Here is a 13,504-nt window from a genome sequence, read left to right as displayed (position 1 = left end):
GAGGAGATAAATAACATTTGCCCTTTGGAAAAGGCAAAAATATATCCCAATAGAGTCAGTGAAAACAGTGATTGGTGCTCCTAACAGCAAACCTGGTTTATTATGCACTTCAGGGGAACAAATTGTACAAAGGCATATGAGAAACAGGTGAAGCCTTTTAAGTTCATTATTTACTATGGGCTCTTAAAGAGACGTGTGGTTCACAAGGGTTATTGGAGCTGGTTTCAGAATTCTGAACGAAGCTCAACCAACAGCTTTCTAATTGAATCTCAAAAGACTGTAATTGTGTTCCACTCTGTAGTCAGCCTCCATTCCATGTGGCTACAGTCGGTTGTAGGTAATCAGATTACTCATGGGTTACTGCCTGCAGCCTGCAGGAGAGTGCCAAGAGTAAGAAGGCAACGTGTTGTAGGGTTAATGAAGCTTAATATGGTGCCAATATCACACTGAGCCATTGCCTACAGAGTGAGAAAGGATTATATCCCATGTTAATATGCCATTTGACCTGTGCCAGAGAAGCAGTCTAAATCACTGAATAAGTATGTAAGTCACCACAGAGAAGTGTTTGCCATGCCAGCTCTCATTGCTGTGAAAACAAGTTGTTCCCTAGCTTGTGAATTTTAACTTTGGTGCTCTTTAAAGTACAGTTTCAACATTGGCTCCTAACATCCCTGGAAAGGCCATACAGGCGTGCGATTCTCTTAGTTGGAGCCAATGCAAAGAAACTCACATGCTTTTCTCCAATTTGATCTAAACTTCTCTGGAGAATGTATTTAAAGCCAATGAACTACAATTTTCCAACATCCATCAATGATTTCAGATCTCCAAATTTGCCTTTAACAGAGATGTTTATGCCTACTTGTGTCTTGAGATTCTTACCACTTTTTAAAATTTTCAACCAAATGAAGTTCCACAGTATGCCTCTGCGAGAAGTGAAGAAAGCTTAAAGAATTGTGAGTAAACAACAAAAGTTGGCCCTATTTGTCTTGCAACAGCTGAACAACAGGGGTATGGGCTTTCTGCAGCTTCTCCTTGGATGATGGGACCAATACGCTGTAGTCTACTTACCTCTTTTCAACATCACAGGAGGAGGAAGAAGGGACTCCCAGTGTTACTATGAATACATTGAGGAACAGTTCTATTAGTAAACCTTATTGTGTTTCTAAATTCATGAAAGTTTAGGATTAAAAACCTACTCCAAAGATCAGAAGATTCTATACAACTTTCTACATGTTATATTAGGTGATTTAAGAATAGTTTCTGAACTAGGTTAATCACTAGGGCATTAAAACAAAAGATTAATTAAAATAGCCAGACTCCAGGGTAGGGGTGTACTATTTCACTTCTTTCTTGTCACTCTCCTTTGTTTTTTGTTTACAATAGGAAATACATGTTCAGCATGCAAATTTCAAAAACTGCAAAAGAGTATGAACGTAAAAAGCAAGTATAGCTTACATTTCATACTGTAATGAGTTACTTGTTTATTCTTTCAAAATATTCTATTAATATACTTACATGTATCTGTCTACATCTATGAGTCATCTGTGTGTGTCTTCGTATGTAGGTATGTATTTAAATTCATTATTTTAGAAATTTACATTTGCAGACCGTTGCTGCAGCTCACTAGGCTAATCCTCCACCTGCGGCGCCGGCACCCCAGGTTCTAGTCCTGGTTGCAGCGCCGGATTCTATCCCGGTTGCTCCTCTTCCAGCCCAGCTCTCTGTTGTGGCCTGGGAAGGCAGTGGAGGATGGCCCAAGTGCTTGGCCCTGCACCCGCATGGGAGACCAGAGGGAGGCACCTGGCTCCTGGCACAGTGCGCCAGCCATAGTGGCCATTTCGGGGGGTGAACCAACGGAAGGAAGACCTTTCTCTTTGTCTCTCTCTCTCTCACTGTATAACTCTGCCTGTCAAAAAAAAAAAAAAAAAAGAAATTTACATTTGCAGATTTACACTATTAGTTTTTTTTTTTTTCTTTTTAAAATGAGATATTGAGGGGCTGGTGCTTTGTAAAGGGGCCTAGCAGGTAAAGTCACAGGTTGTAGTGCCAGCATCCCATATGGCTGCCGGTTTGAATCCCAGCTGCTCCACTTCCAATCCAGCTCTCTGCTATGGCCTGGGAAATCAGTGGAAGATGGCCCAAGTCCTTGGGCCCCTGCACCCACATGGGAGACCAGGAAGAAGCTCCTGGTTCCTGACTTCAGATTGGTGCAACTCCAGCCATTACGGCCATCTGGGGAGTGAACCAGTGGATGGAAGACCTCTCTATATCTCTTTCTGCCTCAGCCTCTCTGTAACTGCCTTTCAAATTAAACAAATAAATCTTTAAAAAATGAGATAATGAACATAAAATAAAGGGTAAAAATTCCCTAAATGTATGGTTTAATGATGTTTGTTCATTGTGTACAGTCATGTAAGTAAATCCCATAAAGTTTCATTAATCAATAGTTCTCAAAAGTTTCATTTGAATGAATAATATAGTGCGAACATTTTTGAGTCCTTCTCTTTTATTCAGTACCATGTCTATGAAACTTACCCATACTCTGTATGAACTATTGTTCATTCTTTTTTATCACTGTATAATAAGTATATCCTAAAGTTTATTGGGTATTTGATTACTTACAGACTAGTGCTCTGATGAATAGAACAACTATGAATATTATTTATATGTCTTTAGGTAGATATCAATATTCATTTCTGTTGGTTAATACTTAGACCTGAAATCACTGGGTCATAGTGTATATTCATGTTTAGCTTTAGTAGATATTGAGAAATAGTTTTCCAAAGTGATTATAACAATAAACATAAAATAACACTATATTAGCATTCCAATTGTCCCACATTGTTGCCAACAATGGGTATTGTCAATTATTTTATTTTTAGCTGTCTCTATGGACATATCCTTGAAGTTTTAACTCATATTTCACTTATAATTAATAAGGCTGAGCAGCTTGTTACATTTATTAGAATCTTGACTATCTTTTTAATAAACCACATATTTAAATATCTGTAACGTTTCAAAATGGACAGACTGCATTTTTTCTTATGTATTTTTAGGAACACATTATATATTCTACTTACAAGCCTATAGTAAAGTATGTATGAAGAAGATATCTTCACCAAGTTTCCTTTTACCTCTCTCCATTTTGCCTTTTGATAAGGTTAATAATTTCAAATTACAAATATATGAAGTACAATAATCTGCATGTTTAAAATCTACAGTTGGTAAGATTTAGCATTACATTCATGAAGCTATAACTTCAGTCGAGATGAAAAGTCATCCGTCACCCACTCAGGTTTATTCATATGCCTTTGTAAATCATCCTTCCTTTCTCTCACCCAAATTCACTGGCAACGATTTACTGTGTTTTCTTTCACTATAGATTACTTTATGTGATCTAGAATTTTGTATGAATGGAACTGTAGAGTATGTACTCTTTTGTGTTTGATTTCTTTCACCTGGGGCGATTACTATAAGATTTACCCACAGCATTCCATTTAACAAGGTAGGTCTTTCATTTTTATCATTGAGAAATATCCCATGGTGTGAATATACCACAATCTGCCTCATCATTCATCTGCTTATGGGCATTTGGGTTGTTGGCAGTTTTTGACTATTAGAAACAAAGATGCTCTGAACATTTACAAACAAGTCTTTGTTTGAGTATACATTCCCATTTATCATGGGTAGTACCTAGGAATAGAAGAGCTGGATTGTGTGGCAAATGTAACAAATGCTAACTTTTTACCCAAAGTGATTGTATCATTTTATACATCAGAGGTAGTATATTAGATTTACAATTGCTCCACAATCATGCCTTTTTGAAATTTTAGCCATTCTAATGTTAACTTGGTGGAGATTAATTTGCATTCTCTAATGACAAGTGGTGTTGAGCACATTTCCATGTTTTTATTTGCCATCTGTATACATTCCTTGGTAAAGTGTCTGTTCAAATATTTTGGCTATTTTCCAAAGTAAAATACCTTCCTTGTTTTCTCATACCATTGGTGTTCATGTCGTTAGAAAAGTTACCTCTATAAACCATTTGAGCTGTATCAATATTTTGATACATTTTCATTTTCAATTAGGGAAAAAGAGTTTTTAACTTGTTCTTAATTCTGTAGGATATTTAGAAGTGCCTTATTTCTTTATAAATACTTGGGAGATATTTCAAATATCCTGTTGTTGATTCATAATGTGATTCTAATGTGACCAGAGAGCTCATTTTACACAACTTAAAAGTTGCTTTACATTTACTAAGATTTGTCTTACAGTTCCAAATATGATTTATCTTGAGAAATGCTATATGTGTACCTGAAAAAGATGTGTGTTCTGCTGATGTTGGTGGGTGTGTTCTATAAATGTCAATTAGATTAAGTTGGTTGATAGTGCTGTTCAGTTTGAATATATTCACACATTTTCTGAATGTACTTTCTATCAAATAGAGAGAGAAAAAATTTGTCTCCAACAGTAACTGTAGATTTATTTATTTCTTTGTAGTTCTACAAAAAATTATTCAGATATTTTCAGTTATTAGATAGTTAAACAGTTGAGACTCCTATATTATCCTGATAAATTGACCAATTTATCATCATTAATGATTCTCCTTATCCCTGAAAATATTATTATTCTTTGCAATCTATTTTGTCTGGTATTGATATAGCTATTCTGGCTTTTTTTTTTCACTAGCATTAACACAGTGTATCAGTATTTTCAGGTCAGGCATCAACAATGATTTTCTGTAAACAACCAGATGTCAATTTTTTGGTTACTTTACTTTCTCTGGCTTTATTATCAGTCCTCTGTATTGCAGATTCATTTATCTGTGGTTCTTTTGTGGGTACATTTTTAAAAATTTGCATGTGTATGTGGGTACACATTCTACAAGCAGGAGTGTCAGCTATTTCATCTCTACTTTCACAATGTGGATTTGGTGTCAGTCTAATTTCTTCTACATTTCCTTTACCAACTGCACAGTGTTTCTCCTATTTTCTCACTACTGGAGTTCTGGACTTCAGTGATGGATCAGCAGCAGGATGGCTCAATGTTCCACGTGCCCTTTGTCTACATAGGCTATTCACACTCCCTTGCCAGGATAAACACTAGGAAGCTGACTAACTTTCGTCCATCCCCCCCCCCCCAATCTTCTGCATCTCTCCAAAACTGTTTTTCCAAATAAAATAAAAATGCAGGCCAGAAACTCCATTGCATAAGAAGATTGCTCAATTTATGAAAACCTGCCAATCATCCCTTATTTTGACCTCTCGGTGTTTATCAGCAGATATCTTTAAAAAAGCCCACCTAATGTGGAATCAAAAAGGGATTTGAGAAGAGACCTTGTTCTTTCCTCCCATGAAAAGAAGGATGAAAGTCCATTATTTCATTTCTAACCTAATGATGCAGATCTTAGGTAATTGTCTATATACCTACCCCAATCCTCCCAACTATCAATGAAATCACTCTGCTATGCTACTCAGCTGCTATTAGATAAGCTCTGAGGTGAGAAGAATCCTGTTTTCAGCTATATTCTGAATAAAGACTCATGAAAGTCCTTTTTTCTCAGCTTTAATCTTAGTCACCAGTTCTGAAGCAAAAGGAAAATCTCAATTTACACACTTTAAATAGCAAAAAAAGTATAATTACCTACTATTACCCTCATCTCTGTACCCTTTTTAAAAAAAACATCCTATATGTTGAGATTTCTCTTAGTCACTTCATATATATCAGCTCCTATTCAATTACCTATAGCAATAAAAATGTTTCCCACAAGTCAACAACATAAAACAACAACAAAAAAAAACATGTGCAATTTTCATCTCTTACAATTATGGAGATTGATTGCACTCAGCTATACATTTCTTTTTTGTGGCTCTCAAGATGGTAACTACCTGGAGTCATCTGGAGTGCTTCCTCACATATATGCATTGGTGGCTGTGACCTGAACTGCGGTGAGCGGCTGGAACACCTGCAGCTGACTTCTACAAAACACCTATTTTTTCACAGCATGGCAGCTGGATTCCAAAACTAAGAGTCTTAGGAAGTATTTGGGACAAAGGAAAGTCATGCTGCTAACCCATACCACATTCTCTTTGTCACTAAATGTATCCATATCTAAGTACAAGAAATTAGATTACACATTTTGATGGAAGGATTGTCTTCCCACCTTGGGACCCAAATTATTTACATTATTCCCACATGCACACTTCATAAAATCTTACCTGTTAGATCTTTGGTTCAAAATGTTATCCAAACTGGGTCCAGGTGATGGTGACCTGGGATATGATTTCTCAAGTGTAGCATCCTGACTATACTTTGTTTGCCTTCCATACATCCAAAGTATAGTGATAGGAGAGACGCAAGATGCTTGCCATTGTAAACAGAGAAAAAAGGAAAGAAAGGAACAGAAATGTGGGAGATACACAATCGCCAAAGGCCACAATAATTTTGAAATATTGTCAAGCACACACTCCCAATTCCTTGATTGGGTCTCAGACTTAGTGCCTTGACAGAATTCTCTATGATTCTTGGCTCCATTCTGTGGGTCTAGGTTCTACTATCTGAATTGTCTTTCCTTTTGCCAAGATTGAATCCAGTTGAATACTCTTCTCTGTGTATTTCTATTTTCATTCAAGTTTGGGATACTCTGTTCATGTCATACCATTACTTTCCCTCTTACTCCAACCTGGCACTGCTTCTGCTTGTACCATTATCATAAATTTTTTATGGATTTTTCATAAGTCTTTGTTACAATTTACTCCTTTAAACAAGTCATTCTTGCAAATAGTACTGAGATAACTTTTCAATACATTTAGCTCCCAGTAAATTTTTTGAGATAATGCCCTAATTTTTTTTAAAAATCCCTAATTTTTAGTAGAGAAAGTGTGACTCATGCTCTTAAGATCCTTTGATAGCCCAGCCCTTTTATTTGTGTGCAACGTATATGAAGAGCTGTCTTAAATCTTTCTGAAGTCTTTTAAAGTGTTTTTAAAATCATTTTTGGACCATGTTTCCCTGACGGTGCCCTGGATTTGATCTTTGCCTGAAAGCTATTTCCTAATTTGAAAATAGTTTACCATCTGGAGAGATTGGGAATAAGAAACTGTTTTATTTCTGAACCTAAGTCCTGGATTCTTTGTATTTAACAGTTTATTTTAAGCTCTTATTTCTGTAGTTCTTCTCTCATTTAAAAATATTTCATTTATTTGTTTATTTGAGATGGGGGGGGGAGAGAGAGAGAGAATATTCACCCACTGGTTCATTCCCTGATGCCTACAACAACAGGTGGGGCTGAAGTGGGAACCTGAAAACTGCAGACTCCATCCAGGTCTCCCACATGAATGGCAGGGACTCAACTATCACATCAGCAGGAAGCTGGAATTTGGAGTGTAGTCAAGACTTGAACCCATGCACTCCAATATAAAACAGGCATCATGACCTATGTCTTAACCGTAAGGCCAAATTTCTGCCCCCACTCACTGCATTACAGGAAGCTAGAAGAAATCAAGTGGAATGTTTAGCACTCTGTATAGAAATCTCCTTTGGCAGAACATTTGATTCTTTAGGTATATTTATTTTTCACATTACAAGAAGCGATAGTGTTGCTAAACTCCTCACCACTGCTTAGCAAGTGATTCCTTTCAATTTCTGAAACAAGAGTTGGAAGAATAAATATCAAAAAGAAAACCAGCCTGCAGTGGCACTGATTTTTTGGACTTTGTCTCAGAATTTATGGAACATTACATTCACTGTATTCTATTTGCCTTTAAAGGGAAAAATCAGACATTTCTTCAGTTTCTTTAAAAAAAAAAACTATTCATTTATTTGAAAGGCAAAATGATGCAGAGAGGAGGCGAGGTAGAGAGAGAGAGAGAGAGAGAGAGAGATCTTCCATCCACGGGTTCACTTGACAAATGGCTGTGACAGCCCAGGCTGGTCCAGGCGAAAGATAGGAGCCTAGAACTCCATCTGGGTGTTCCATGTGGGTGACAGTGGCCCAAGTACTTGAACCATCATCCACTGCCTTCCCAGGGACACTAGAGGGGAGCTGGGTTGGAAATGGAGCAGCTGGGGTCTATACCTGTGCACAAATGGAATGCCAGCTTCACAGGCTGCAGCTTTACCTGCTACACCCCATCCAACTTCTTCTTCTTCTTTTTTTTTTTTTTTTAAGTTTTCAGTGACAATTTCAAGGCTCTTTAAACTTTGCTAACAAACTAGATATTGCTCATGTCTTAGCCCGTGATTTATTCCCCATCCTTTAGCTTTTGTTTTGTCATGTCTCTATGTGACTCTAGGATATTTTCTGGTTCTACACAATACATGGAAACCCACTACAAGGTTAACATCATATCAAAGCAACAATCAGCTGTCAGTGTCATCCCTCAGGGTTCTAAGCATTGACTGGTATCAGCTCTTCAGTTCTCGCTGAGAGTCCTTCCTAAGGTTCCAGTCAGCTAGTGCTTAGGGCAGGAGCCCTCTCAAAGGCTTTCTCATATGTCTGGTAGTGCTACTGGCTGCTGCCAGGACCTGCACAAGAAGCTTTATCTCAGTACACCTATCTAACACTTCTCCATGTGGCCAGAGATGTCTTCCTCACAGTATGGTGTCAGGATTCCAAAGAGTAAGAACCCCAAGAGAGGAGAGGTTGAAGTGGCACTAGATTTTGGATCCCATCTCAGAATTCACAGAAAAGCACTATCACTGTATTCTGTTTATATTTGACAGAAAAGAAATTGAACTCCAGCTCTGATGGAGTGGCTTCAAAGCATTTGGGGAAATGTTTTAAAGCTTCCAAAGTCCCCTTCTCATCAATTGCTATGTGGATAGATCAGACTTTTAGTAAAGCTACATTTTTTATCAAAAATAATCTAATGGAAATTCAAAAACAAGAAGATAAAGGAGAAAGCTGGGATGTTTTAAAGATCTTAGGAAGATCTTTGCTAAGTATCAATAAAATACCAAGGGAACACATCTATATTCTTGACACAACTGCAACAGAACACTAATTAGGAAACGGAATGTCATGAATGTCACTGACCTAAAAATTGTGTAACACAAGAAAATGCCATTTTATGTTATCAGATATGAAAAGGAACTAAGTGGGGTGATGGTATTTGATGAAACTTCAGAGACCAGGAAAACAGTTATCACTTGGCATACTGCCATCCTTACTGTAGCAAGCCATACAATATTTTTTTTTTAAATGGACAATGTTTGTTACACTTGAATGACTTCAGAGTAGAAACCATGGTGTGAAGAGTATAGAGGGACAAATCTGAGCTCCTCAAAGCTTCTATTGGGATGCATTCTTCATCAGTGAAAGTGGTCATTCAGAACATAAGAAAACTCTTTAGATGGGTTCATTCACTAGGGAAACATTGCAATACAGAGGTTTAATGATAATGTGATTACTTAGGGCTAAGGATAAAAGTAGGTATAAATGTTTATGATAAAAAAGTTTGTGCTTTATTCTTTGGAGACTGTTTTCAAGTCTGACTAGAATTCAAGAGACCTTAGGGATCCTACTCTTTACCCTGAATCTGAAACAAGGACCCTAATTAATTACAAAGGGCCTAAGAAACATTTATCCAATGTCCCAGAAACTATCAAAATTAACTTGACTAACAAAGAGTCAGCAGGTGTTTCTGGGATTTTAGTTAGCTTGCTTTACTAATCCACTAGTAGATGTTTATCAGAAATATAGTTGAAGAATAGTTGGGGAAATACATATAGAATAGAATCTTTGTTACTAATACATTGATTTATATGATGTTTTTTAAAAATACATTATGAAAAGAAGCAGCATTCTGAAATCAAGTTTACTCCTTAATGTTAGACCCTGGCTATTCTTTTGGATAGTTTCTTATTTTTAATACATTTTACCAAGAACCTGTAGAACACAAAGCTGAGTAAGAGATGGCTCCTTTCCTTATGGAACCTAGACAATAATAGGAAAAACAAAACATCTACAATGACAACAAACTGTAATACTAAGTGGAAAACTAGTAAGTACCACTTTCCATCCTTATGTATCTATATCTAACTATAATGCAGTCATAAAGTGACATTATGACAAATATCACTTTCAATTTTACAATGAAGAGTTATTTTATATATACTTTGAGTCCTAATGGTTGTTTTCTATAGCTAAAAATCAGGTATTAAAGTATAAAAATGTTTTTTGGGTCAGAGGTGTAAGAACATTGTGAAGATTTAGTTTAGATGCCAAAAAAATAGTTCTTAGGATAGCTTGTTGGCTTATCAGGAAATAGGAATGACTATTTGAAAATGAGAACAATTGTTTGCAATTGGGATGAAATGATCCAGAAAATCTAGCATGCTCTGATGCTCATAACCAACAAAAGTATATAATAAAGTGACAAGGTATTTCAGAGCATATGCTCATAGTCAAGGGACAAACATAGTTTAATAAATGTCTGAAAGGTGCTAGAAGCTACACTATATGCTTTCAGTTGCATTATGTAAATTGGCTTTTATAATAATAGTGTGCAGTTTGTATTTTTATAAACGGATCCAAAGATTTGGAAGAACAAAGTCATATAACTTTGGAAGGCTAATTTTTGAAATTAATTTATAATGAAACTAGGCAGACATGCAAAATAATAAGACATGTGTCCCTGAATTTGAAGATGCAATGACAACTTGAATAATTGAGCTTTTTAAAGTTAAATAATAAAGTGTCAGCTGTAAAGAGGAGAGACAACCATTGATTATGAGATTGGTGAGTCACATAAAATATTGGAAGACTCCATTTAACAAACTCTTCCATGGAGAAGAGAACCAGAAACTTCAGTCTGCTCAGCCCCACCAACAAAGCCACCCTTAACATGGAGATAAGTACAAAGGATCGTACTATAATCTGTAATTATTCTGCAATATTCCTGTCCCAGAAATTAACCATCACTATGGTTAATTATGACTCAAATCCCTATAAGGCTTGTACTTCAAGGTGAAAGTGGACAGCCGGTTTACCTGCTGTAGTGATGGTTTTCTCAATTTAAGTCAATTCATCATCTTTCCTTATTTACAAAATATATGGATTCTAGCCAGGTAAATACTGTTCTGAGAGACAGATGCACTCTCTCCAGGTAAACAAAATCAGGTCTTTCTGCCTGATGTACCAAAGCCTGCACTGTTGTGCATTTGTTGTCCTGTCCCCTCATTAGTTCATAACCCAACATTTTATAATAAAAGGGTGCTAAAGTGGGATTATGTTCTGTTCTATGTTACAATTTTGTGATAGGTATCATTATTCGCATTTTACAGATGGAGAATGAATTTGGAGAGGTTAAATTCCTTTTGAAAACTACGTAGCTAGGAAAAGATCTCAAGGCAATGTTTTCAACAACCGTTCAGAACTCCTTCCAGTTAGATGAATCTCACAAATACTTTGAGAAAAGGTCTTAAAACTTGCTTGGAGGATTCTATATTTTCTAGCAACTAATGGTTTGCCTTAACATTTCAAATTACAGAAAAATTGAAGGTTTTTATTTCCCCCAACTCTTTATCAATAAAACGTGTTCTACAGGTGATGGCAGAAATTAGTCATGGAGGGCTTAATGAGTAAAGTATACTATTATTTTTAAATATTTGCCTATGTTTTATTTGAAAGGGGGAGGGGGAAGAGATGAACTCTTCTATCTGTAGGTTCATTTCCCAAATAACCCGTAACAGCTGGAGCTAGGCCAGATTGAAGCCAGTATACAGAAATTCAATCTGGGTTTCCCATGTTGGTGGTAGGGTCCCAATTACTTGAGCAATCACTCCCACCTCCCAGGGTGTGTGTTGGCAGGAAGGTGGAATTGGAAACAGAACTGGAACTTGAACCCAACACTCCATCACAGGATGCAAGTGTCCCAAGTGGCATCTTAAGTGCTGCACAAATTGGCTGCCCCAGGAGAGTATATCACTTAGTTACTGCTGTTATTTTAAATATTCTGGGTGCATCTAAGGCTTCTGGGGTCAATTTTCTATTAAAAATAAATAAATATAGTAAGAAAGGATAACTCCATATGTTGTGCTTATTCAAAATTAATATCATGTACTACTAAAACTTCAATAATACTATAATATTGTAATCACCTTTATTCTTTTGCTGTGGACTGTTTGTCTTCAACTGAGAGAAATAGGCACTCCCAAGGAAGGGATAAATTAAAGACTAGGTGCTATGAGTTCCGTTTATATTATTCTGTTAGGGACTGATGCTACTGATATGTTGAAAAAAAATTTATTTATTTATTTTCAATGTAGTGTGTAAGAGAGGGAGAGGGAGATAGAGAGGGAGAGGCAGAGGGAGAGGGAGAGGGAGAGAGAGAGAAAAAAATCTTCCATCTGCTGGTTTACTTCCCAAATAGCCACAACAACCAGGTCTGAGCCAGGCTGAAGCCTGGAGCCAGGAACTTCATCTGAATCTCCAACATGGGTGGCAGGGACCCAAGAACCTGGTCCACCTTCCCCTGCCTTACCAAGAGCATTAGCAGCAAGTTGGATCAAAAGTGGAGTAGACAAGATTTAAACCAGCACTCTGATATGGGACGCTGGTGTCACAAATGGCAGCTTAATCTGCTGCACCACAATGTTACTGACATTTTTAGTTCAATTTTCTTTTTTGTATTCAGAGAATGAGCCTGGTGTACCACAAAGTATCAGTCCTAAGTGAAAAGACTGAAAAAGCTTCACGGTTACATCATCAGATTGAAGCAAAGGGCAGGATGGAGTATTTTGAAGCTGTCAGAAGATTCCACTAACAAGCACTCCTCCATCTCTCAAGCCTTCCAGCTAATTGATATGTGACTTTCTGTGAAAAATATCATTGAACAGATATCCTGTATATTTGAGATAGAAGTTCCCATGCCTTGGTCATGTTTTTTATATACATCCAGATTAAACAGACCTGTGGTTAAACTCCAATCTCACTTCCTTATAATCCACTTAATAATCTGGCACTATTCTCAGTCATGTCATCATGAAAACTAACAGAAAAAAATGGAAAAAACATCTAAGACACATCCATTTGTCACATTTTAAAATGAAGACAGATATGGATATTTTTTCTATGAAATATCTAATTGGATAAATTATAGTATATATATTTTTAAACAACAGAAAAGGAATAGCTACTTACGGGATTGGATGTTTGTATTTAAGAAGAAGGCAAATTAGCTATCATAAATGGTTCTGATGAGCAAGCATATATATCAAATGAAGGTACTAATGAATCCATTGGGTTTTCAACAGGTACTAATAATCCTTATATTTTGCTGAGTTTTCCCTTTCAAAATAGGAATGTATGAAACAATAACTAATGAATACACAGAACAGGAGCCAAATAATATGGGAAAAGTAGGCAAAGGAGGGCAAAGGCATCCTATTACCTATTTATTAAGTAGTCAGACTGAGAAGAGTTAAATTGAAACATGGAGGGAGACATTTTGCAGGCAAGCTTTGATATTAAGTTTTAATAGTTAAGGACACAATTAAAAGC

At 36.6% G+C, this 13,504-nt stretch overlaps 1 pseudogene; it reads left to right on the top strand.

The window, feature by feature from the left end:
- The window catches only part of LOC100346447 (complement component 1 Q subcomponent-binding protein, mitochondrial pseudogene), a 62,042-nt pseudogene extending 49,275 nt beyond the window's left edge, over nt 1-12,767 (top strand).
- The last annotated feature ends 737 nt before the right edge of the window (nt 12,768-13,504 follow it).

Source organism: Oryctolagus cuniculus, chromosome 3 (genome assembly GCF_051225735.1).
Source record: "Oryctolagus cuniculus isolate XC-2025 breed Fujian yellow rabbit chromosome 3, ASM5122573v1, whole genome shotgun sequence".
Classification (NCBI taxonomy): Eukaryota; Metazoa; Chordata; class Mammalia; order Lagomorpha; family Leporidae; genus Oryctolagus; species Oryctolagus cuniculus.
The sequence above is the reverse complement of the archived record's forward strand: the minus strand, read 5'-3'. Positions and strand labels throughout refer to the sequence as shown.